Source organism: Rana temporaria, chromosome 8, assembly GCF_905171775.1.
Source record: "Rana temporaria chromosome 8, aRanTem1.1, whole genome shotgun sequence".
NCBI lineage: Eukaryota > Metazoa > Chordata > Amphibia > Anura > Ranidae > Rana > Rana temporaria.
Genome location: NC_053496.1, coordinates 126,204,141 through 126,227,359, shown reverse-complemented (window position 1 = coordinate 126,227,359; position 23,219 = coordinate 126,204,141). Strand labels below are relative to the sequence as shown.

Sequence of the window (23,219 nt, the reverse complement as noted above, 5' to 3'; positions counted from 1 at the left end):
GTATTGCGGAGTATTGTGGGGTATTGCAGGGTATTGCGGAGTATTGCAGGGTATTGCGGGGTATTGTGGCGTATTGTGGGGTATTGCGGAGTATTGCAGAGTATTGCGGGGTATTGTGGGGTATTGCGGAGTATTGCGGGGTATTGCGGGGTATTGCGGAGTATTGCGGGGTATTGCGGAGTATTGCGGGGTATTGCGGGGTATTGTGGAGTATTGTGGGGTATTGTGGGGCATTGCGGAGTATTGCGGGGCATTGCGGAGTATTGCGGGGCATTGCGGAGTATTGCGGGCATTGCAGAGTATTTTGGGGTATTGCAGAGTATTTTGGGGTATTGCACAGTGTGGGGGCATTGCAGAGTGTGGGGGCATTGCAGAGTATTTTGGGGTATTGCACAGTGTGGGGGCATTGCAGAGTGTGGGGGCATTGCAGAGTGTGGGGGTACTGCAGAGTATTGCAGAGGGAGGGATCGATGGCTGGATCTGTGACTGGATATGTGTCACAGATCCAGCCCGCAGCAGCAGCAGCAGCAGCTGCTGCTGCTTCCGCTCTCTCCCCTCTCCTCTCTCACACTGTACCGTTCGGTACAGAGAGGAGAGGGAGGAACCGGCGTCATCACATGACGCCGGTTTGTTTACTAGTGATCGCTCCGTCATTGGACGGAGCGATCACATGGTAAACCGCCGCTATCAGCGGCGATTCACCGTGATCCATGATCAGCCGGGTCCGGAGGACCCGGCGGTCACGGAGACTCCCGTGTGCGCGCCCCACAGGGCGCGCGGGAGCGCGATTCTAGGAGGACGTACATTGACGCCCTCCTAGGGTTAAGCAACCGCCTTGTAGACGTATTTCGTCTATAGGGCGGTTGCTAACTGGTTAAACCCCCTTCCGCAAAAGTTTTATCCCTATTGTGGGGTCACCAGTATGGTATTTTTAAATTGAAATCATATCCCCTCTCAAGCGTCTCTTCTCCAGAGAGAATAGGTTCAGTGCTCGCAACCTTCCTTCATAACTAATATCCTCCAGACCCTTTATTAACTTTGTTGCCCTTCTTTGTACTCTCTCCATTTCCAGTACATCCTTCCTGAGGACTGATGCTCAGAACTGGACAGCATACTCTAGGTGCGGCCATACCAGAGTCTTGTAGAGCGGGAGAATTATTGTTTTATCTCTGGAGTTAATCCCTTTTTAATGCATGCTAATATTATGTTTACTTTGTTAGCAGCAGCTTGGCATTGCATGCCATTGCTGAGCCTATCATCTACAAGAACTTCCAGGTCCTTTTCAATTCTAGATACCCTCAGAGGTTCTCCCCCTAGTGTATAGATGGCATTCATATTTTTGCCACCCAAGTGCATTATTTTAATTTTTTCTACATTAAACCTCATTTGCCATGTAGTTGCCCACTCATTCGTTTGTTCAGATCTTCATGCAAGTTTTCCACATACTGCAGAGAAGTTATTGCACTGCTTAGCTTAGTATCGTCCACAAATACAGAGGTTGAACCGTTTACCCCATCCTCCAGGTTGTTTATGAACAAATTAAATAGGATTGGTACCAGCACAGAACCCTGTGGGACCCCACTACCCACCCCCGACCTTTCCGAGTATACCCATTTATCACCATCCTCTGAACTCGCCCTTGTAGCCAGTTTTCAATCCATGTACTCACCTTATGGTCCATGACCTTATTTTGTACAGTAAACGTTTATGGGGAACTGTGTCAAATTCTTTTGCAAAATACAGATACACCACATCTATGGGCCTTACTGTATCTAGATGGCAGCTTACCTCCTCATAGAAGGTTAATATACTGGCTTGGCAAAAATGATATTTCATGAATCCTTTTTTTATTACTGCTAATGATACCATTTTCATTACTAAATTTTGGAATATAGTCCCTTATCATCCCCTCCAAGAGCTTACATGCTATTAATGTAAGGCTAACTGGTCTGTAATTCCCAGAGTGTATTTTGGGCCCTATTTAAATAATGGTGCTACATTGGCTTTTCTCCAATCCGCTGAAACAATTCCAGTCAGTAGACTGTCAGTAAAAATTACTAACAATGGTCTGGCAATTACTTGACTGAGTTCCCAAAGTAACCTCGGGTGCAATGTTAAGTTTCCCAAGTCAAATTCTAATTCTGTCCTCTGATAGCCATGAGGGTGCTTCCTGTGATGTATCACGATGATAAACACTGCAGTTTTGGTTACTGAAGCCCCCCGATTCTCTCATAAAGACTGAGGAGAAGAATAAATTCAATACCTTCGCCATCTCCCCATCCTTTGTAACCAGATGTCCTTTTTCATTCTTTATGGGGGGTCGATACGGTCTGTCCTCACTTTTTTACTGTTTACATACTTAAATAATTGTTTTAATTATTTTTTTTCTGCTCTCCTCCACTATGTGTCTTTCATGTTCTATCTTAGCCACCCTAATTACACTCTTACATTTCTTGTTGCATTCTTTATAAAGTTTGAATGCTGATGATGATCCCTCAGCCTTGTATTTTTTGAAGGCCCTCTCTTACTTTTCGATGCATTTTTTCATTGGCGTTAAGCCATCCAGGACTTTTGTTCACTCTTTTAAATGTATTACCCAATAGGATGCACTGGCTAATGCCCTTATTTAATATGTTTTTAAAGCAAATCCATCTCTCATCCATGTTCTTTGTTCCTAAGATTTTATCCCACTTTATATGTTCTAGCAAGGTTCGTAGTTTAGGGAAGTTAGCTCTTTTGAAATTCAGTGTCTTTGTATTTCCCTTCAGTTTCCTATTTGTGTGATTTATACTGAAGCCAACTGACCTGTGATCGTAGTTTCCTAAATTGCATCCGTGATCAGGTCTGTATTGTTGGTAATCAGTAGTACTGCTTTATTTCTAGTTGGTGCGTCTACCATCTGACCCATGAAATTGTCCTGCAAGACATTTAGGAACTGGTGAGCCTTAGACAAATGCGTGGTTCCCTCCTCCCATGTCTGGATAATTAAAATCCCCCATTATGATAACACCTCCCATCCTTGCTGCTAATCCCAGTGATTCGATGTGGTGCCTGAAGGAGAGGTCGAAGTGTAGGATTACACCTAGCACCCTAGCATGTGTGGAGGGACCAATGGTTGTGCCATTGATTTCAATAGTAAGTCATGGGGGTGATCGAGAAGGAGAAAATATTACAAGCTTGGTTTTAGATTGATTGAGTTTGAGTGTGTGGTGTAACATCCAGTAAATTTATTATATGTGAGGAAACCGAGGGGGTGAGCTGGGGAGTAGAGAGATAGATCTGGGTATTGTCGGCATAGAGATGGTGTTGGAAGCCATGGGGGAGTTATTAACCACTTAAGGACCACCGCATGTACATATACGTCCACAATATGGCACGTACAGGCACATGGGCGTATAGGTACGTCCTCGCCTATTAGCGGGTGGGGGGTCCGATCGGGACCCCCCCCCGCTACATGCGGTGGTCGGGTCCGCTCGGGGAGCGATCCGGGACCACGGCGCGGCTATTTGTTTATAGCCGCTCCGTCGCGATCGCTCCCCGGAGCTGAAGAACGAGGAGAGCCGTGTGTAAACACGGCTTCCCCGTCCTTCACTATGGCGGCGCATCGATCGCGTCATTCCCTTTATAGGGAAGACACGATCGATGACGTCATTCCTACAGCCACACCCCCAAACAGTTGTAAACACATACTAGGTGCACCCTAACTCCTACAGCGCCACCTGTGGTTAACTCCCAAACTGCAACTGTCATTTTCACAATAAAGAATGCAATTTAAATGCATTTTTTGCTGTGAAAATGACAATGGTCCCAAAAATGTGTCAAAATTGTCCGAAGTGTCCGCCATAATGTCGCAGTCACGAAAAAAATTGCTGATCGCCGCCATTAGTAGTAAAAAATAAAAATAAAAATAAAAATGCAATAAAACTATCCCCTATTTTGTAAACACTATAAATTTTGCGCAAACCAATCGATAAACGCTTATTGCGATTTTTTTTACTAAAAATAGGTAGAAGAATACGTATCGGCCTAAACTGAGGAAAAAAAATGTTTTTATATATGTTTTTGGGGGATATTTATTACAGCAAAAAGTAAAAAATATTGCTTTTTTTTCAAAATTGTCGCTCTATTTTTGTTTATAGCGCAAAAACTAAAAACCGCAGATGTGATCAAATACCACCAAAAGAAAGCTCTATTTGTGGGGAAAAAAGGACGCCAATTTTGTTTGGGAGCCACGTCGCACGACCGCGCAATTGTCTGTTAAAGCGACGCAGTCCCGAACTGTAAAAACACCTTGGGTCTTTAGGCTGCATATTGGTCCGGGGCTTAAGTGGTTAACTGGTCCAGAGAAGAAGTACAGAAAGATAATAGGAGGGGCCCAACAGAACAAGGTAGAGGAGTGAAGGAGGTGGTGTTGTGTGTGATGCTGAAGGTAGGTAAAAAGAGAACCAGGAAAGAGCGAAGGGAGTGAAGTTTATTGAGGTGGAGAAGATAGTCAACTGTGTCAAAGGCAGTGGAAAGGTCATAGAGTTGGAGTGTGGAGTATTGGCCATTGGCTTTAGCAGTTAGTTTTAGTGAGTTTTAGTAGGGCAGCTTCAGTGGAATGCTGTGGTCAAAAGCCAGACAGTAGAGGATGTTGATTGTCAGTGAGGCAACAACTAATGGTTGTGGACAAGGCATTCAAAAAGCTTAGAGGCAAACGGTAGCAGGAAGATGGGTTGTAAGTTATCCAGACAGGTGGGGTCCAGTGAAAGTTTTTTAACTATGGAATTAACCAGTACATGTTTGAGCCAGAAGGAAAGGTGCTGGTGGAGAAGGAGAGGTTAAAAATGTGGGTTAGAGAGTTTAGGAAAGAGCAGGAAGGGGATCAGTAATTGTGAGGGGACAAGGTCCAGGGAATAGATGGTGAGGTGGGCCTCAGAAAGGAGTTCTGCAACTTCTTCAGTGATAACAGGGTTTAAGGAGGAAAGTACTGAGTCTGGTGTTGGACCTGGTAAGTCAGTTGGAAGAGAAAGCAGGACACTGGATATCTCATCACAAAGTGTGTCGATCTTGTTTTTCAAATGACTGGCAATCTCCTGGGTCATACGTAAGTTGGTGGATGGAGACAGTGGGGGGTGAAGTAAAGAGTTAAGGATAGATAAGAGTTGACAAAGATTGGATAAGAGGGTTTTGATGAAAGTGGTGTAGTAGCATTGTTTAGCAGAGTGGAGGCAGGAGTTGTATTTGAGAGGGCAGATTTGAAGAGGGTGAATTCTTGCAGGGATTTAGGTATGCTCCATGAGCGATCCAGAGCATAGCTGTGTCTCCTGAGATTTCTGGTTTAGTCTGTTTGTCAAGCTTGTAGCAGGTCTGGAGGAGAGGAGCGAGTGTATCCAGGGAGGATGATAGTATGTTGTTTTAGACAAAATTGGCCAGGTCTGGGTAGGATAGGGGTGCAATTTTGTAATACAGACTGTCAGTAACAGAATGAAGAAGGGTAGAGTTGAGATAGCAAAGGTTTCTATGGGTAACTGTTTGCAGGTAGGAGGCATGGGAGGTAGGCTGTACTCCTCCTGTGGATCACAGGTGTGCAATTCATTCTGCTCTCCCGTGACCCATCAGCGCTGTCGGCTGACATCACAGAGCCGGTCCTGGCATGGGAAATATCACGATCATATGGTCGGGATCCACCCTGGAGCCTGGACTGGCATCTGACTCAGCCTCTCAGCAAGCCGCTGAGGGCCTGAGCCAGCTGCTCCCGCCCCCTCGACAGACCAATGCTTGGGGCAGACAGTCACATCTCACTGTTTAAAATGCTGGGGGGAACTGAACGATTAGTGGTGTTTGATTACTCAGTTCTCACCCTTAGAGACGGGGGGGGGGCAGATGCAACATTGCATCAATGCTCCATCCACCTAGGTAAGTATGATTAAAAAAACAATACTTCTCTTTTAACATTGACAGCAATATTAAAGTCGCAGATGATGGCAGGTACTTTAGAGTAGAGAAAATAGGGTATGAAAAAGTGTGACACTGGGCCAGGAGGCTGGTAAATGACTGTAATTCTAAGACAAACTGAAGAAAAAAGACAAATATAGTGCACATGAAAAGAGAAGAGGGACAGAGGGGGGGGGGGTGCTTTGTGGGGAAGGGAGAAGTCAAACTCTGCCTCCTTTTCCTCTGCTGGGTCTGGGTGAGTGAGTTGGAGAGGGCAGCTGAAGAGGCAGAGTCAGATTCCCGGAGCCAGGTTTCAGTAGTTATTACTTCATATCCTTATTAAGCCATTTTCCATTATACATCAATTTATTCAACCCCCCCCCCCTCACCTGAAACATACAATAGAAAAAGGACATAATATATTATTATAACCATCAGGAATTTCCTGTCCCTAATAGTTTAAACCATTCCTTCCTTTCCCTTTTCCTTATATTCCTAACTAGCCTTCCCTCCTCTATCAGTAGGTTTCAGTAGTTAGATGCAAAGGTGCATGGTAAAAATGAATACAAGGTCAGTTTTCACCCAGTTTTAACATGGGCATGTTTCTTTGCTGAATGAAAAGGTAGTGAAGTGGCAAGATGAGAAAAAGGTGTAGTCCCTGTCTTGGGGGTGCATAAAACGCCAGTTGGTTTAAACTTCGTTATTTTTTTCTAATTGTTTAACACTTATACACAGGATATATGGGATACCTTTAGTAGTGGGTCTAATGAGAAATTGAAGTCACCTCTTAAAATGAGCGTTCCTTCTGCAAAGTTAGGTAAAAGGGTTAAATACTGGTTTCACACTGCTTGGTAAGTTTAGTAGCTATACAGTATATTCGCAAGAATAACATATGTATCTGCCATGGTGCCTTTATGGTGGATATATCTGGGTCTGAGCGTTGATCAGTGATATGCCACAGAAAGGACCTAGCTAGCAGATTACTAATGGCCTTTTAATTTGAGCATTCTATATCTGGCTTGTCTTTCCCTCTGCAGGCACAAAGGGGGTACTGGGGGTCATGGCAAAGGTCAGCGATCTTCTGAAAAGCCTAAGTTGAGGACCTGTACAGCTTCGAAATCCAAAAAGTGGAAGGTGGTTGGGTGTTGATCCTGGGTAAGGATGTTAAACATGCCATTCGCCTTTCACATTATAAGATGCAGAAATCACCTCCATCCGTACGTGGTTTCTGCAGATTGGATGCAATCAAACAAAGGACATAGGAGGTGAAATATATGGTTTAAAAGGTCTGATAGGCCAAGGATTTCGGTGCTATTAAATTCAAATTTACCTTTCTGTTTGATGCTTTCTTTAGGAGGTCTTCCCCTACTATGTAGAAGAAAATGTGGCATAGAACAACCCTTGAAGATGGCTTTGTTGTGTGTCTGTGGCCTGGGATAAATTGGACTCAATCTCGAACTTCAACATTGAGTTTTGTCTAGCAGCATATTTCAGACTGCTGTGACCATAAAATATGAGTCCTAGCTTGTGGGGGCTTGGGACGCCCATGATGCCCTCAGGTTATTCCTGCAATTGTTGTTTCCAGCATCATCTATGCAAAGCTGCATTTATATAAGATACTGCTGCTGTTGTGCTGTTACCTTCTCTAAAATAGAGAGGTCACAATATGTGTTTTTTTTAAATCCTTCCAAGTCTGCTGCCTGCGTCTCTAGGTCCTACAGTTGTTGTTTGATCCCATTTATTTATTTTTGTATAGTTACCCCAAGTCAGTGTGTCATCACCTCTAGATCTTTCCTTGTGTGGACAGAGTGAAGCATGCTTTCTGCTTATTTTTCCCTAGGATGGGCTCTGAGATGTGAGAGAGGACTCTTATGTTGATGGGGAAAGATCTCAGGTGAGCCGGAAAGTTTGCATTGGGCATTAAAGATGGACAAGGGGCCAGCTGTAATCTGACAGTGAGGACAGTAAGGTATATTACAGGAAGTCATTCCTATCTTCTCCCTTTTGATGAGGCAGTAGAATGTGTGAGCACCATTTAACCAACCAGGTTGTGTGTCCCTCAGGCCAACTTCTGTGCTGCAATGTAAGCATGGATGTTCACAGTTCTGGCATGCTGGGCAGGTCTACATGTGTCTCTCATCTTGACCATGATTTGTTTGCATGGAAAATGAGTCGCTAAACTACAATTTTATGTCCTGAGCTCCAGTGCTTTGTTTATTCACTTACTTAATCACTAAGCCATCTATCCCTTAGGATAGAGGTATAAGAGAAAAGAAAATAGATACTTTCAGGAATGCCAACTTACTGAAAGTCAAAGTTATTTAGTATGCTTGGAAGATAACATGCCAAAGAAGAGTCTAGAATTGTTTGTTAAAAGTTATTTAACTTTATTAAAATTAAAAATATGGCAACGTATTTTGGGGGTCCTAAGCATCCCATTGGTACCTATGCAGAAGTGTTCTCTCACGAACAAAGTTAAGTTAGAAAAACAGTCACTTTCCTACATCTGACTAAAGCCTCGTACACACTTTTAGATTTTCGGACATGCTAGTCTCATGACGAAAGTGAACAGGTTACAAACTAATTCAACTTCAAAAGTGAAGTAATGTGTTGAATAGTTTTGTATGTTTTTTTTTTTGTTTCTGAGCATGTGTAGTCATGAACCGTAAAAAGGACGTTGTGTAAACATCCGACAAAAATTTTATAGTCTGAACATCAAGCTTTTGTCGAAAGAAAATCCGGAATCGGCTGTCGAAAGCACTATACTAACGATCCGAAAATCGTCAGATCGTTCGTCAGATTAAATTTTACTTTGGATTTTCGTAATGTGTGTACGGGCCTTTACACATACCCCCCTGCTAAAATCCAATAGGTAGATTCAGTAAGAGTTAGGCCGGCTTATCAGTAGATAAGCCAACCTAACTCAGAATCTACGCCGACTTATGTTTAAGCGTATGCTCAAACAGAGATACGCTTAAACATATCTAAGATACGACGGCTTGCGCCGTCCTATCTTAGATTGCAATATTTCGGATGGCCGCTAGGTTTCGCTTCCATTGCGGTCGGCGTAGAATATGTAAATGAGTAGATACGCCGATTCACGAACATACGCCCGGCTGACGCAGTACTTTTACGCCGTTTACGTTATAGATAGGCCGCCTAAAGTTAGAGCTTAGCCCTACATGGAATAGTAATGTTAAGTATGGCCGCCTTTCCCGCGTCGAAATTTGAAATTTTTACGTCGTTTGCGTAAGTCGCCCGTGAATCTGGATTTACGTCGTTTACGTCCACGTCAAAATCAATAGGCCCGTGCGGCGTACTTAGCCGCAATGCACACTGGGAAATGTAGGCGCCCGACGCATGCGCAGTAATAACAAATGTCAGAAACGTAAGGTCAAGCCCCATTAACATAAAACACGCCCCCCTTACACACATTTGAATTTGGCGCCCTTATGCCCGCCCGCTTTAGGCTACGCCGCCGTAAAATAGCAAGCAAGTACATTGTGAATCATGTACTTGCCTTGCTAACTTACGGCGGCATAGCTTAAATGCCTTAAGCTACACCGCCGCAAAGTTGCGGCAACGTACCTGAATCTAGGCACAAATATCTCTGAAAATGGTACCTCTACATCTGTAAGCAAACCTACCAAGGGCCATTCTTACCTAATTGAAAAACATACAGTAATATTGGAGTTAACATAGTTTTTAAATATTTTAAAGAAACAATAAATATTTAGCAATTAATTATGTATATTTTATTGGTGCTGTTTAACATTTTTGCCTGATAAAGGGGTAAAAAACATTTTTTAATTATTCAGATGCAAATAAAGCTAAAAAATGTAGCCACAATTATACCATCTCATGTAATTCATGTTGCTAAACTGGCTGCAGAAAAAGAACACAAAATGTAGTCCAAAATTTTCATTTATAAAATAAGCGTCAAATATTAAAATGGTGAAAATAACAATAGTGATCCTTTCTATAGCAACCTGTCAGGCATTACATTTCATAATTTCATTTCATACCTGAGCTACAAACGAAGATGTGTCTGGATTGGTTGGGTGGACAACATTTCCACATTTTCCTTTTCTCCAGACATTATAAATCTATTTGAATACATTTTATAGGTTAGCTTGGCCTTACAGCTGACCCTATACAAGAACTGCTGTGCTCTTTATATCCTTGCTCCCTAGATGCAGGGCCGTCTTTAATATGGTTTGGGCCCTGGGCAAACATTTTTTTTGGGCCCCCCTCCAGCTTATTTTGGGCCTGGCTGGTTCACATGTATGTTTTGGCGGTCCTCATTTGTGCAGGTACAGCAGCCCATTGATTTGAATAGGCTGCCATGCCTTTGTTTCCTGCAGAAAAAAGGTGCATTCAGCATTTTAAAAATACAGTTGCCTTGAAATCCATTCTGCTTTTGCACCATGCTACTTACCTGCAGTTCTTGCACACACAAACGCACTGTGTTTTTAAAAGCGTGGCCTAAACATCTAAAAATGCAGCAAGTTTGACAGTGCGGGAACTGCAGATAAGTCACAGCAGACAGCAGAATGGACAGACAGTGCTGTATTTCAGTGCTTGATGGGCATAGGCATGCCGTGTGCGCAGCCTATTACATGAGGCATGCGCTTTTCTTTGCAGGAAACGCAGGCATGGCGGCCCATTCAAATGAATGGGCTGCTGTGCCTGCGCAAATGTGGGCCGCCAAAACACATACATGTGAACCAGCCAGGCCCAAAATAAGCCCATCAAGCAGTTAAATACAGACAGTAATGTCATGTACTCTGAGGCTTTACTCAGCCTGGACAGCAGGTCTGGTCTGTGATTTAAGGAGTTCCTCTATTTTACACATGGCATGGCATGGGGTCCCATGGCGCTAAAGCAGAATGGACAGACGGTGCTGTGACCCCCATGCCATGCCATGTGTAAAATAGAGGAACTTTTTAAAACACTGACCAGACCTGCAGTGAATCATCAAATATAAAGACTTTGGGCACACTCTACAGAAAACTTCAATTTACAATATAGATTAGCAAACAGTGACATACCTTGAGGAGCAGGACATGAAGAAGTCAGCCTCAGGAAGAGCAAACTGGGGATGTTATAAAATCACATTCTAATTCACTTTTATATGCAAGCAGCACCCAGTGGCAGGAAGGGAAAAGTGCACGTCTAAAGGGAAGTCAGGGGTGCTGTACATTTTAAAACACTGGGAAGGGAAGCAGTACTGTCACTGGCTGCGTGCCGCTGATGATTTTCAGCCTGATTTGTGGGCAGCACAGGGGCTTAACGGGAGGCAGGGCCGCCATCAGGAATTATAGCTTCAGGCATGGGCCCCCTGGAGCAGAGAACCGGGATGGGGGGTGCTGCCGCCTGAAATTGAGAAGCAGGGGGGGGGGCTGCCGCAAATTTAGAAGCGGGGGGCCCTTTACAAAAAAAGAAATAAAGAAAGAAATAAAGAAAAATATATATAAAAAAGGGGTGTAGCCATCCGGGGCCCTGGGGACCTCTGGGCCCTTTAATAAAAAGAAAAAAAGAAATAAAAAATATATATAAAAAATATATTTTAAAAAGGGGGTTGCCATCTGGGGCCCTGGGGACCTCTGGGCCCTTTAATATTTTTTTTTTAATAAAAATAAATTACAAAAAAAAGGGGGTTGCCATCCGGGACCTCTGGGCCCTTTAATAAAAAATATATATAAAGAAACATTTATAAAAAAAAAAGGGGGGGGTTGCCATCCAGGGCCCTGGGGACCTCTGGGCCCTTAAATAAAAAAAAAATAAAAAAAATATATAAACAAAAATAAAAAAATAAACATTTATAAAAAAAGATAAAGGGTGTTTGCCACATGGGGACCTCTGAGCCCTTTAATAAAAAAAAAATATATATATATATATATATATATATATATATATATATATATATATATATATATATAAAATATATATATATATATATATATATATATATATATATAATATATATATATATATATATATATATATATATATATATATATATATATATATATATAAAAAGAAAAAAAAGAAATAAAATATATAAAAAAAATGTTTTTTATAAAAAAAAAGGGGGGTTGCCATCCGGGGACCTCTGGGTCCTATAATAATAATAATAAACATTTTTATATATATATATATATATATATATATATATATATATATATATATATATATATAAATAAACAGATTTTTTTTTATAAAAAAAGGGGGGTTGTCATCCGGGGGCCCTGGGGAACTATGGGCCCCTGGGGACCCCCAGACCTCTAAAAAAAATTGGCCCTTTAATAAAAAATAAAATAAAAATATATTAAAAAATTGTCCCTTTAATAAAAATATATAATTTTTTTTTATTTAAAAATAAATAAAAAAAAGGGGGGGTTGCCATCTGGGGCCCTGGGGTCCTCCGGGCCCCTGGGGTCCTCCGGGCCCCTAAAAAAAAAAAAAAAAAAAAAAAAATTTTTTTTTTTTTTTTTTTTTTAAAGGGGGTTGCTTTGGGCCCCCAACAGTGACAGGGCCCAGGGCACCTTCCCCATTTGCCCTGCGGTAAAGACGGCCCTGCCTAGATGTTTATGATTTTGCTATCATTTTACTATACTCTCCTACTTCAGTATAAGTGATTTAGCCCATGTTGACTTTGGCTACAATACAGAATAATATTTTACTTCTGATAACGTGACTATCGTGCTGGTAAATTTCCAGGCAGTGTTGGGCGTTCTTGCCTGTGGCTTTATAAGACTTTTCTCACAGAATTGATTTGTATGTTTTTCCTGTAAGTAACAAGTCTGCTGCTCTTTCAGTTAGCTTTGTATAATTTCTACATTTCCTGCTCATCTGCTAACAGGATATTAATGAGGAACATGGCCATCAGATGTCTACTTTATGTTATAAATTGATTTTAGAAGGTGTACACCCAAAAATGTATGCACATTTTCTATTATTGTTTTAAAAGCACAATTTACACAATCTTGAAAATGTAATGGAAGCCACTGTGTCAAAGTGCAAGTCTAGTGCTTAGACTTGAAATCCAATGATAAGATCTATTCGTTGAATTAGACCCCTAGATACCAAGATTTTTAATTTACACCTATAGTATCTCACAAAAGTGAGTACACCCCTCACATTTTTGTAAAAATTTTATTCTATCTTTTCATGTGACAACACTGAAGAAATGACACGTTGCTACTATGTAAATTAGTGAGTGTACAGCTTGTATAACAGTGTAAAATTTGCTTTCCCCTCAAAATGACTCTACACACAGCCATTAATGTCTAAACCGCTGGCAACAAACGTGAGTACACCCCTAAGTGAAAATGTCCAAATTGGGTCCAATTAGCCATTCCCCCTCCCCGTTGCCATGTGACTCGTTAGCATTACAAGGTCTCAGGTGTTAATGGGGAGCAGGTGTGTCAAATTTGGTGTTATTGCTCTCACTCTCTCTCACTGGAAGTTCACCATGGTACCTCATGACAAACATGTCATACTTACCTCCACTGTGTAGTTTGTTTTGCACACAGTTGCCCCGATCCTGGTCTTCTGGGGTCCCTCGTGGCTGTCTCGGCTCCTCCCCACAAGCGCTAACCCCCTTCATGAGAAGCTCTCTCCCAAGGGGGTTAGGTTGGGGTTGCGCTCCCATGATACAGTCGGTGGCTTCATTGGATGCAATTGACAGCAGCGCGAGCCAATGGCTGCGCTGCTATCAATCTCCAATGACAAGCCGCCTCAAGCAGGGGGAAACCATTGCGGGAACGGAAAGCTTTACAACCCCTTTAACATACAAAACAACATATAGAGTGCAGGGGTCAGTAGTATTTAACATACAAAACAACATATAGAGTGCAGCAGTCAGGATGAACCCTCTGATCACATCAGAGTCCCTTCTTTCATCAGACTGCCCCATAGACTCTGTGGGGCAGTCAGTCAGTCAGTTAGTCTGTGGGGTAGTATTATTGACCGACTGACTGCCTCACAGAGTGTAAGCAGCTAGCTACCTGGAAGGCTTTGGAGAGAAGCAAAGGCAAGGTGGGCTGAGCAAAAAGGTAGCAGGCATTGTGGCTGTCCCACTGCAATCCTCTTCTGTGCAGTGAAGGCTCAGGTTGTTGATCCTACTCACCCTCCAGGCTCCTTCACACTCAAGGTCTCTGGGAGCAATGGGAATCTCTGAGGAAGCAGCAGTCTCTGCCTGGCTATCTCTGGGAGCACTGGCAATCTTTATGAGGGCAAAGACTGCTCTCACAGAGACTGCCCCACAGAGATTGCCAGTGCTCTCAGAGACTGCCTTACAGAGCCTTCTGGGCCCACAGAGATAGCCAGGGTGCTCCCACAGAGACGGCCTGACAGAGACACCAGCGTTCCTGCAGAGACTGTCCTGGGGAATTCATCCACAGAGACTGCCCATATTTCCCAGAGACTGCCCCACATAATGGCACAGAGATTGCCCCCATAATGTCCCAGAGATTGCCACCATGTCATAGAGACCGTCTCTCATTGCAATTGAGCTAGAGGAACTACATTTTCACCTATCAGTAAAAAGGGTTGCTGGTTCCAATCCCAACCACGACACTACCTGCCTGGAGTTTGCAGGTTCTCCCTGTGCCTGCATGGGTTTCCTCCGGTTACTCAGGTTTCCTCCCACCCTCCAAAGACATGCTGGTAGGTTAATTGGATCCTGTCTAAATTGTCCCTAGTATGTGTATGTATGAATGTGTGTTAGGGACCTTAGAGTGTAAGCTACTTGAGGGTAGGGACTGATGTGAATATACAATGTATATGTAAAGCATTGCTTAAATTAACGGCGCCATATACGTACCTTAAATAAATAAATACAATTATCAGGTTCACTAATGTGTCATTGTACAATAGAATGGTTATTACATATCTTGCAAAAGTGACTACAAAAGGCTAAAGGTTGCACAATTTTCTTTCCTTCCACCCTGGGTGGAAGGAAAGAAAATTGCTTGATTCCCCCATCAGCACTGACTGTCAACACAATCAGTGCTAATGGGGAATCCCTCCTGCAGTGCTATTGTGTCTACCCTGCCGGCAGAACAAAATGATTAGCGTTTTCGGCTATAGCAGGCAGCACTGATCATTTGGGAAAAACTTGACAGGCTGGTTGGACACAAGTAGATAGATAGATAGATAGATCAACTTGTGTACCACCAAGGTGTCTATACATAAATCAAAATGTGGCTGGTCCCAGCTGAACCAGCCGAATTTCGATCCATGTATGGCCAGCTTAATTCTTTCTTTTTTTTTAAAAGCAGCTTTTTAAAAATGATGAATAAATGTAAAAGCTGAGATTATCCTATTAGATCATATTATACAATTAGTCATTATTAAAGATCATTGATATCTGCAGGGCCAAACAATACAAAGGACTTTTTGAACAAAGGGTCTGTCCTTGGAATTCAGAGACAATTGGCAACTGTGACATTTCAAAACAGTTCTGTTGCTTCTTTTTATTATGTGTTAATTGATTGACTGTAAGGCAAGTGATGGATGTTGTTTTAGTAGCTGGCAAAAATACAAAAATCTGTTCTCTAATTGACCAAATGTCTGTACTCCAAAGGCATAGAGAAATGTATCAGCTTGCACCCTTCTTAACTAATAGTTTGTACAAACTGGGGCATTACTGGGATAGAACGGAGCTAACACCAGACACTCATTATTGGGGGTATTTCAGTGGGTACCCTTAACGTAGCATGAATAAAAGAAGAAGCTATATGTTGGGCATAGTTCAGTATGGTCTTATGAAATAGAGGATAACTTTACTTTTATTCAAGGCACTTTTAGGGGGGCACTACTTCTTTGGTGCATGTGCAAAAGAATCTCAATTTATTCATATAGAAATGCCTTCTATTATTTATCCCCATGGTGGATGACCTTTCTAAGGAAATAAAAGAATATTCAGAGATAATCTAGAACACTTGTTAAAGGGTAACTCCACTTTTGTGAAAAAAAAGAAGCAAAATATAGAAAAAATAAGAAAAAAAATAGCAAAATATAGAAAAAATAATATAGTGTATACAATTGTGACACAAGTCATATTGTAATTGAATGTTATTAACTACTTCCCGACGGCTGTACGACTTTGTGCGGCCGCAGGGTGGCTCTACTTCTCTGAGTGGCCGTCTTTATACGGTCTCCGCTCCTCCTGGCCACTGGGGGGCGCGCGCCCGCCGCATCACTGAGATGCCGATGCGCGTGCCAGGCGGCCGCGATGTGCGCTAGACACCCGCGATCGGCGGTTACAGAGAGAAGGACATGGATCTGTGTGTAAACACACAGATCCATGTCCTGTCAGGGAGAGAGGAGACCGATCTGTGTCCCTTGTACATAGGGACACAGATCGGTCACCTCCCCCAGTCAGTCCCCCTCCACACACAGTTAGAACACAATGCAGGGTACACATTTAACCCCTCCCTCACCCCCTAGTGTTAACCCCTTCAATGCCAGTCACATTTATACAGTAATTAGTGCATATTTATAGCACTGATCGCAGTATAAATGTGAAGGGTGCCAAAAATGTGTCAAAAGTGTCCGATGTGTCCGCCATAATGTCGCAGTCCCAATAAAAATCGCAGATCGCCGCCATTACTAGTAAAAAATAAATAATACAAAATAATAATTCTGTCCCCTATTTTGTAGGCGCTATAACTTTTGCGCAAACCAGTCGCTTATTGCGATTTTTTTTTATTTATTTTTTACCGAACATATGTAGAATACATATCGGACAAAATAAAAATAAAATAAAAAATTGGGATATTTATTATAGCAACAAGTAAAAAATATATATATTTTTTTCAAAATTGTCGCACTTTTTTTGTTTTTAACGCAAAAAAAAAAACGCAGAGGTGATCAAATACCCCCAAAAGAAAGCTCTATTTGTGGGAAAAAAAGGACGTCAATTTTGTTTTGGAGCCATGTCGCACGACCGCGCAATTGTCAGTTAAAGCGACACAGTGCCAGAAGCTGAAATTTCACCTAGGCAGGAAGGGTGTATATGTGCCCAGTAAGCAAGTGGTTAAAAACTACCTTTCCCTTTCAATCTGCAGCCATTGTCATTTTCTGAAAATGCAATGCAATATGGCTACCTGGAGGTTTTCTGTACACAAAATGTATACTGACCACCCCCGAGAAACATAATTTCCTGCTTGTGTGATTGGCTCACTAATTTTCCCAGAAGTCTGCACTAAGTCAGATTTCAGGCATCCCCTGCAACAAAAATGTCATTTACGGTGAGATACTCCCAATATGAAATCACGTCTAAAGGGATGTAGGCCCAGCAGCTTTACTTATTAGAGCCCTGGAGGTGCACACCACTCCCATTAGACTCACTTTCCCGCATGGGCACAGAGAAACACACAGGGATTTCTTCCGAATAACAAAAAGTAGGAGTTTGCAACAAAGTTTGTTATAATCCTTGCAATGTACATAGATCACCCAGAGGGGAATGTTTTTTTCATAACAAAAGTGGAGGTACGCTTTAAAGCGGATCTCCACTCTAAAGTGGAGTCCCGCTGATCGGCACCCTCCCCCCCTCTGGTGTCACATTTGACACCTTTCAGGGGGGAGGGGGGTGCAGATGCCTGTCTACAGACAGGTATTTGCACCCACTTCCGGCTCTACGATGCGGGAAAAAGACGGGTTTTTCCCTTGCTTCCCGTCCGTCCCCCGTTGTATGCTGGGAACACTCGGCTCCCAGCACACAGCGGGAGCCAATCGGCGGGCGCAGCGCGACTCGCGCATGCGCCGTAGGGAACCGGGCAGTGAAGCCGGAGCGCTTCACTTCCTGGTTCCCTCACCGTGGATGGAGGGGGGAGCAGCAGGGTGACGAGCGATCGGCTCGTCATCTGCTGCGATCGGCGCTGGACTCCAGGACAGGTAAGTGTCCTTATATTAAAAGTCAGCAGCTGCAGTATTTGTAGCTGCTGGCTTTTAATATATTGTTTTAGTGGCACATCTGCTTTAAGTTAAGTGACTGTGGGGCTCCCAGCAGGCTGCATTGTGACCATCTCGGACAAGCAGGGACATACTGTATAAGTATAGGACTTGGAGAGGGAATGCTGGAGGAGGAAAAGGGGCATTTAAAACATAACTATAGGGTAAGTACTGAGATCTATTGTATTATATCAACAGTCTTTGACAATCTCATGAAGATTTACAATAGTCTCTGACCATCTACTATAACATGCCCACAGTGCCTGACCATCTCCAGTAACATGTCCACAGGCCCTGATCACCTACTGTCAAATATACTGTATGTACAGTGTCTTGAAAAAGTATTCATACCCCTTAAAAGTTTTACACATTTTGTCATGTTACAACCAAAAAATGTAAATGTGTTGTATTGGGATTTTATGTGATAGACCAACACAAGGTGGCACATAAATGTAAAGTAAAATAAAAATAAAAAATGTTTTCCATTCTTTTTTTTACAAATAAATATGTGTAAAGTGTGGCATGCATTTGTATTCAGCCACCTTTACTCTGATACCCCTAACTAAACTCTAATGGAGCCAATTGCCTTCAAAAATCACCTAATTGGTAAATAGAGTCCACCTGTATGTAATTTAATCTCAGTATAAATACAGCTGTTCTGTGAAGCCCTCAGAGGTTTGTTAGAGGACCTTAGTGAACAAACAGCATCATGAAAGGCTAGGGAACACACCAGACAGGTCAGGGATAAAGTTGTGGAGAAGTTTAAAACAGGGTTGGGTTATAAAAACATATCCCAAGCTTTGAACATCTCAGAGAGCACTGTTCAATTCATCATCTGGAAAATGGAAAGCGTATGCACAACTGCAAACCTACCAAGACGTGGCTGTCCACCTAAACTGACAGGCCGGGCAAGGAGAGCATTATTTAGAGAAGCAACCAAGGAGCCCATGGTAACTCTGGAGGAGCTGCAGAGAGCCACAGCTCAGGTGGGAGAATCTGTCCACAGGACAACTATTAGTCGTGCACTCCACAAATCTGGCCTTTTTGGAAGAGTGGCAAGATGAAAGCCATTGTTGAAAAAAAGCCATAAGAAGTCCCATTTGCAGTTTGCGAGAAGCCATGTGGGGGAAACAGCAAACATGTGGAAGAAGGTGCTCTGATCAGATAAGACCAAAATTGCACTTGAACAAAATGCTATGTGTGGCGGAACACTAACACTGCACATCACCCTGAACTCACCATCTCCACTGCAAAACATGGTGGCAGCATGTTGTGGGGATGCTTTTCTTCAGCAGGGACAGGGAAGCTGGTCAACATTGATGGGAGGATGGATGGAGCCAAATACATGGCAATCTTAGAAGAAAACCTGTTAGGCCCCGTACACACGGTCGGTTTGGTCCGATGAGAATGAACCGAAGTTCATTTTCATCGGACCAAACCGACCGTGTGTATAGGCTAGCGGTCTGGTTTCCTTCGGTCCAAAATTTCTAAACATGCTTCAAAACCGAACCGATGGACCGCTGCCCCATCGGACCAAACCGATGGTTAGTACAGAAAAGCATTGGTTCAAAACAAGCGCATGCTCAGAATCAAGTCGACGCATGCTTGGAAGCATTGAACTTCGTTTTATTCAGCACGTCGTGTGTTTGATGTCACTGCGTTCTGACCCAATCGGTTTTTGGACTGATGGTGTGTACGCATATCAGGCCGTACGGACACTTCAGAGGTGAATCGATGAAAACGGACCGACGGGCCAGTCTCATCGGTTTGGTCCGACGCGGCCTTAGAGTCTGCAAAAGACTTGATATTGGGGTGAAGGTTCACCTTGCAGCAGGATAATGACCGTTAACATACAGCCAGAGCTACAATGGGATGGTTTAGATTGAAGCATATTCATGTGTTAGAATGGCCCAGTCAAAGCCCAGACCTAAATCCAATTGAGAATCTGTGGCAAGACTTAAAAATTGCTGTTCACAGACACTCTCTATCCAATCTGACAGAGCTTGAGCTATTTTGCAAATAAGAATGGGCAAAATATATGTAGTTGCTAACCATCTTCTGTGGTATGCCCACAGGCTAGGAGTATCTACTGTAGAATATATGTAGTCCCTAACCATCTAACGTAGTATGTCCACAGGTTCTGATCATCGACTGTACTGTATCTGTAGCCCACTACTGTAGCATGCCAAAAGGCCCTGACCATCCATTGTGACTCTGACCACGTTCTTTGGTGGCATTACATACCCTAAAATATATGTGAAGCCTTTCGTTATGTCGGGGGTCAAATTTGAGATCCTCTAAATCTAGTAAGTTAACCACCACTGCTCTAGAAATCTGTGGGGCCACAGACACTAGAAATCTGTGATCATCACTTTGGAAGTCATAAATACATATATCTGCACCCCAACCACTGTGAGGCCGCTTACACACAACCGAGAAACTCGACGGGCGAAACACATCGTTTTCCCCGTTGAGTTTCTTGTTCGGCTGTCAAAAAACTTGTCGAGCCGAATTTTCCCATTGCCCATCGAGGAAATAGAGAACATGCTCTCTTTTTGGCTCGACGAGTTTTCCGACGGGTTTCATGGCGAAAAGTGTACACACGACCGGTTTTCTCGGCAGAATACGTCTCCCATCGAGTTTCTTGCTGCACTCTGCCGAGAAAACTGGTCGTGTGTACGCGGCCTTAGAGATTAATTTAGAATAGTTTTTTCACATGAAAGAAATACTATAATTTTAAGAGAATGGTCAGTTTATCATGAATGATTCTATTTTTATTCCTGGGATAAAATGTTGAATACATGTTAAAAAAATACTTGTAGCTGTTCTGGACAATCGAATAGGCAATTTGATGAATAAATTAATAAGTAAATACAATATAAAAAAAATACAATATGTTAAAATATCATGTATATGTTATAAATAATTGTTAGTTTAAAATTAAAATTAGAGCTGGGTGCTAGATAAATATTTTTTTATATTTACCGAAAGAGGCCCATGCTCAGCTTTTGTCTTTCTGGCTGTGGCACTGTCATGCATACCTAATAGGTCATAGGATATCACCATTGAAAAAATACTGGCCCACATCTTTGTGCATTTTCTGGATCATTCATGTCTTTGACTTATTAATTAGACTAACAAGAAACCACTAAGATTTAATTCTCAGAGGGGAGTGGGTTAGGGATGGGGGAGGCATCAAGACTCAGATCTGGTGACAGTAACATTGAAAGACAATAGAGCAAAAGAGGGATCGTTGTCATTTTTCCCTCCATTGAAATAAGAGATGCAGAATTTGACCTTGTTTTTAATGACCTTGATATCAATCTACACATTGCTCTTCTCTAGTGTCAAAACAAATCTCAGTGATTGCAGTACCGACATGGAATCAGTACAGAACAAGATTACTCAAATAATAAAAACACAAATTCAGAAATGTAAGCTGCAGCATAAACATGCAGAAGCTGAAATCCCTTCCATGGTCATATATAGAAAAGTCTCTTGTGCCATGCATAAAAAATCCAGCATTGGTCAATATCCAATAGTAAGTCTAACACACAGCAGTCTTTACTTTTTAGTTTGGGCAATTTGTGTTCCATTTTTCAGATATTAGCATTGGGCCAAATTCTCAAAAGAGATACGCAGACTTAACTGCTGTTCAGCCTGCGTATCTCTGTGCCTAACTTTGGAAACGATTCTCAAAAGGCTTTTCCCAAAGTTAGGCAGAAAATCTGACATGTGTAAGACACTTACACGGTCAGATTTTAGGATGCAGTACCGCATCCGCCACTGGGGGCATTTCTCATTGAAATCCAGCTTTGCGTATGCAAATGAGGACTTAAGTAGATTTTCAAAGCATTTCAGCACTTTGATTTCTGCCTAAGTTCCGAATTTGCCGGCGCAAAATTAGGGCTGGTTTTACAATGTGGAAAGTTAGCCAAACCTTGTAAAGGCCCATTCCAGCGACGGCATTTGGCATGCATTCCTGAGGGAGAACTCCACGGCAATTTTTAAATTCAAAACCGGCATGGGTTCCCCCCCAGGAGCATACCAGGCCCTTAGGTCTGTTATGGGTTGTAAGGAGACCCCCCCTCCGCCGAAAAATTGACGTAGGGGGGTCCCCCTACAATCCATACCAGACCCGTATCCAAAGCACGCTACCCGGCCGGTCAGGAAGGGAGTGGGGACGAGCGAGCGCCCCCCCCCCTCCTGAGCCGTGCCAGGCCGCATGCCCTCAACATGGGGGGGTTGGGTGCTCTGGGGCAGGGGGGCGCACTGCGGGCCCCCCCACCCCAGAGCACCCTGTCCCCATGTCGATGAGGACAGGACCTCTTCCCGACAACCCTTGCCATTGGTTGTCGGGGTCTGCGGGCGGAGGCTTATCGGAATCTGGGAGTCCCCTTTAATAAGGGGGCCCCCAGATACCGGCCCCCCACCCTAAGTGAATGGATATGGGGTACATCGTACCCCTATCCATTCACCTGTAGGCAAAAAGTAAAATGTAGTAAACACACAACACAAGGCTTTTTAAAATATTTTATTATTCTGCTCCGGAGGCACCCCCCTGTCTTCGTTATTAGCTCAATTACCAGGGGGGGCTTCTTCTTCCGCTCTCCGGGGGTCTTCCACTCTCCGGGGGTCTTTTCCGCTCTCCGGGGGGGCTTCTCCGGACTCCGGGGGGCTTCTTCCATCTTCTCCCCTCTTCCGCTCTTGACTCGGCGAACCCCGGTTCTTCTGCAGCTCTCCGGTGCCTTCTTCTTCAGCGCTGGCTGCCTGCTATGTTTGTGTGTTAGCTCGATTTCAAACAGGCAGCCGGCGCGGTCTTCTGTGACGCCAGGGTCTTCTGGTCTTCTGTTCTTCCGATGTTGACTCGTCGCCTGTTGTCGCTGTAATGATGGAAGCGCGCCTTGCATCCCATTTATATAGGCATCACCGTCCCATCATGCTCCGGTAGGTACCCACGTGGTGGGTGCCTACCCACGTGCACCCACCACGTGGGTACCTACCGGAGCATGATGGGACGGTGATGCCTATATAAATGGGATGCAAGGCGCGCTTCCATCATTACAGCGACAACAGGCGACGAGGCAACATCGGAAGAGGGGAGAAGAACAGAAGAGAAGATGACGTCACAGAAGACCGCGCCGGCTGCCTGTTTGAAATCGAGCTAACACACAAACATAGCAGGCAGCCAGCGCTGAAGAAGAAGGCACCGGAGAGCTGCAGAAGAACCGGGGTTCGCCCAGTCAACAGCGGAAGAGGGGAGAAGATGGAAGAAGCCCCCCGGAGTCCGGAGAAGCCCCCCCGGAGAGCGGAGAAGACCCCCGGAGAGCGGAAGACCC

At 43.4% G+C, this 23,219-nt stretch overlaps 1 protein-coding gene across 1 annotated transcript in view; it reads right to left on the bottom strand.

Annotated features, from left to right (window-relative positions):
• Positions 1-23,219, bottom strand: part of LOC120910441 (heparan-alpha-glucosaminide N-acetyltransferase-like) — a 468,708-nt gene that overhangs the window by 61,740 nt on the left and 383,749 nt on the right. The window lies entirely within an intron of this gene.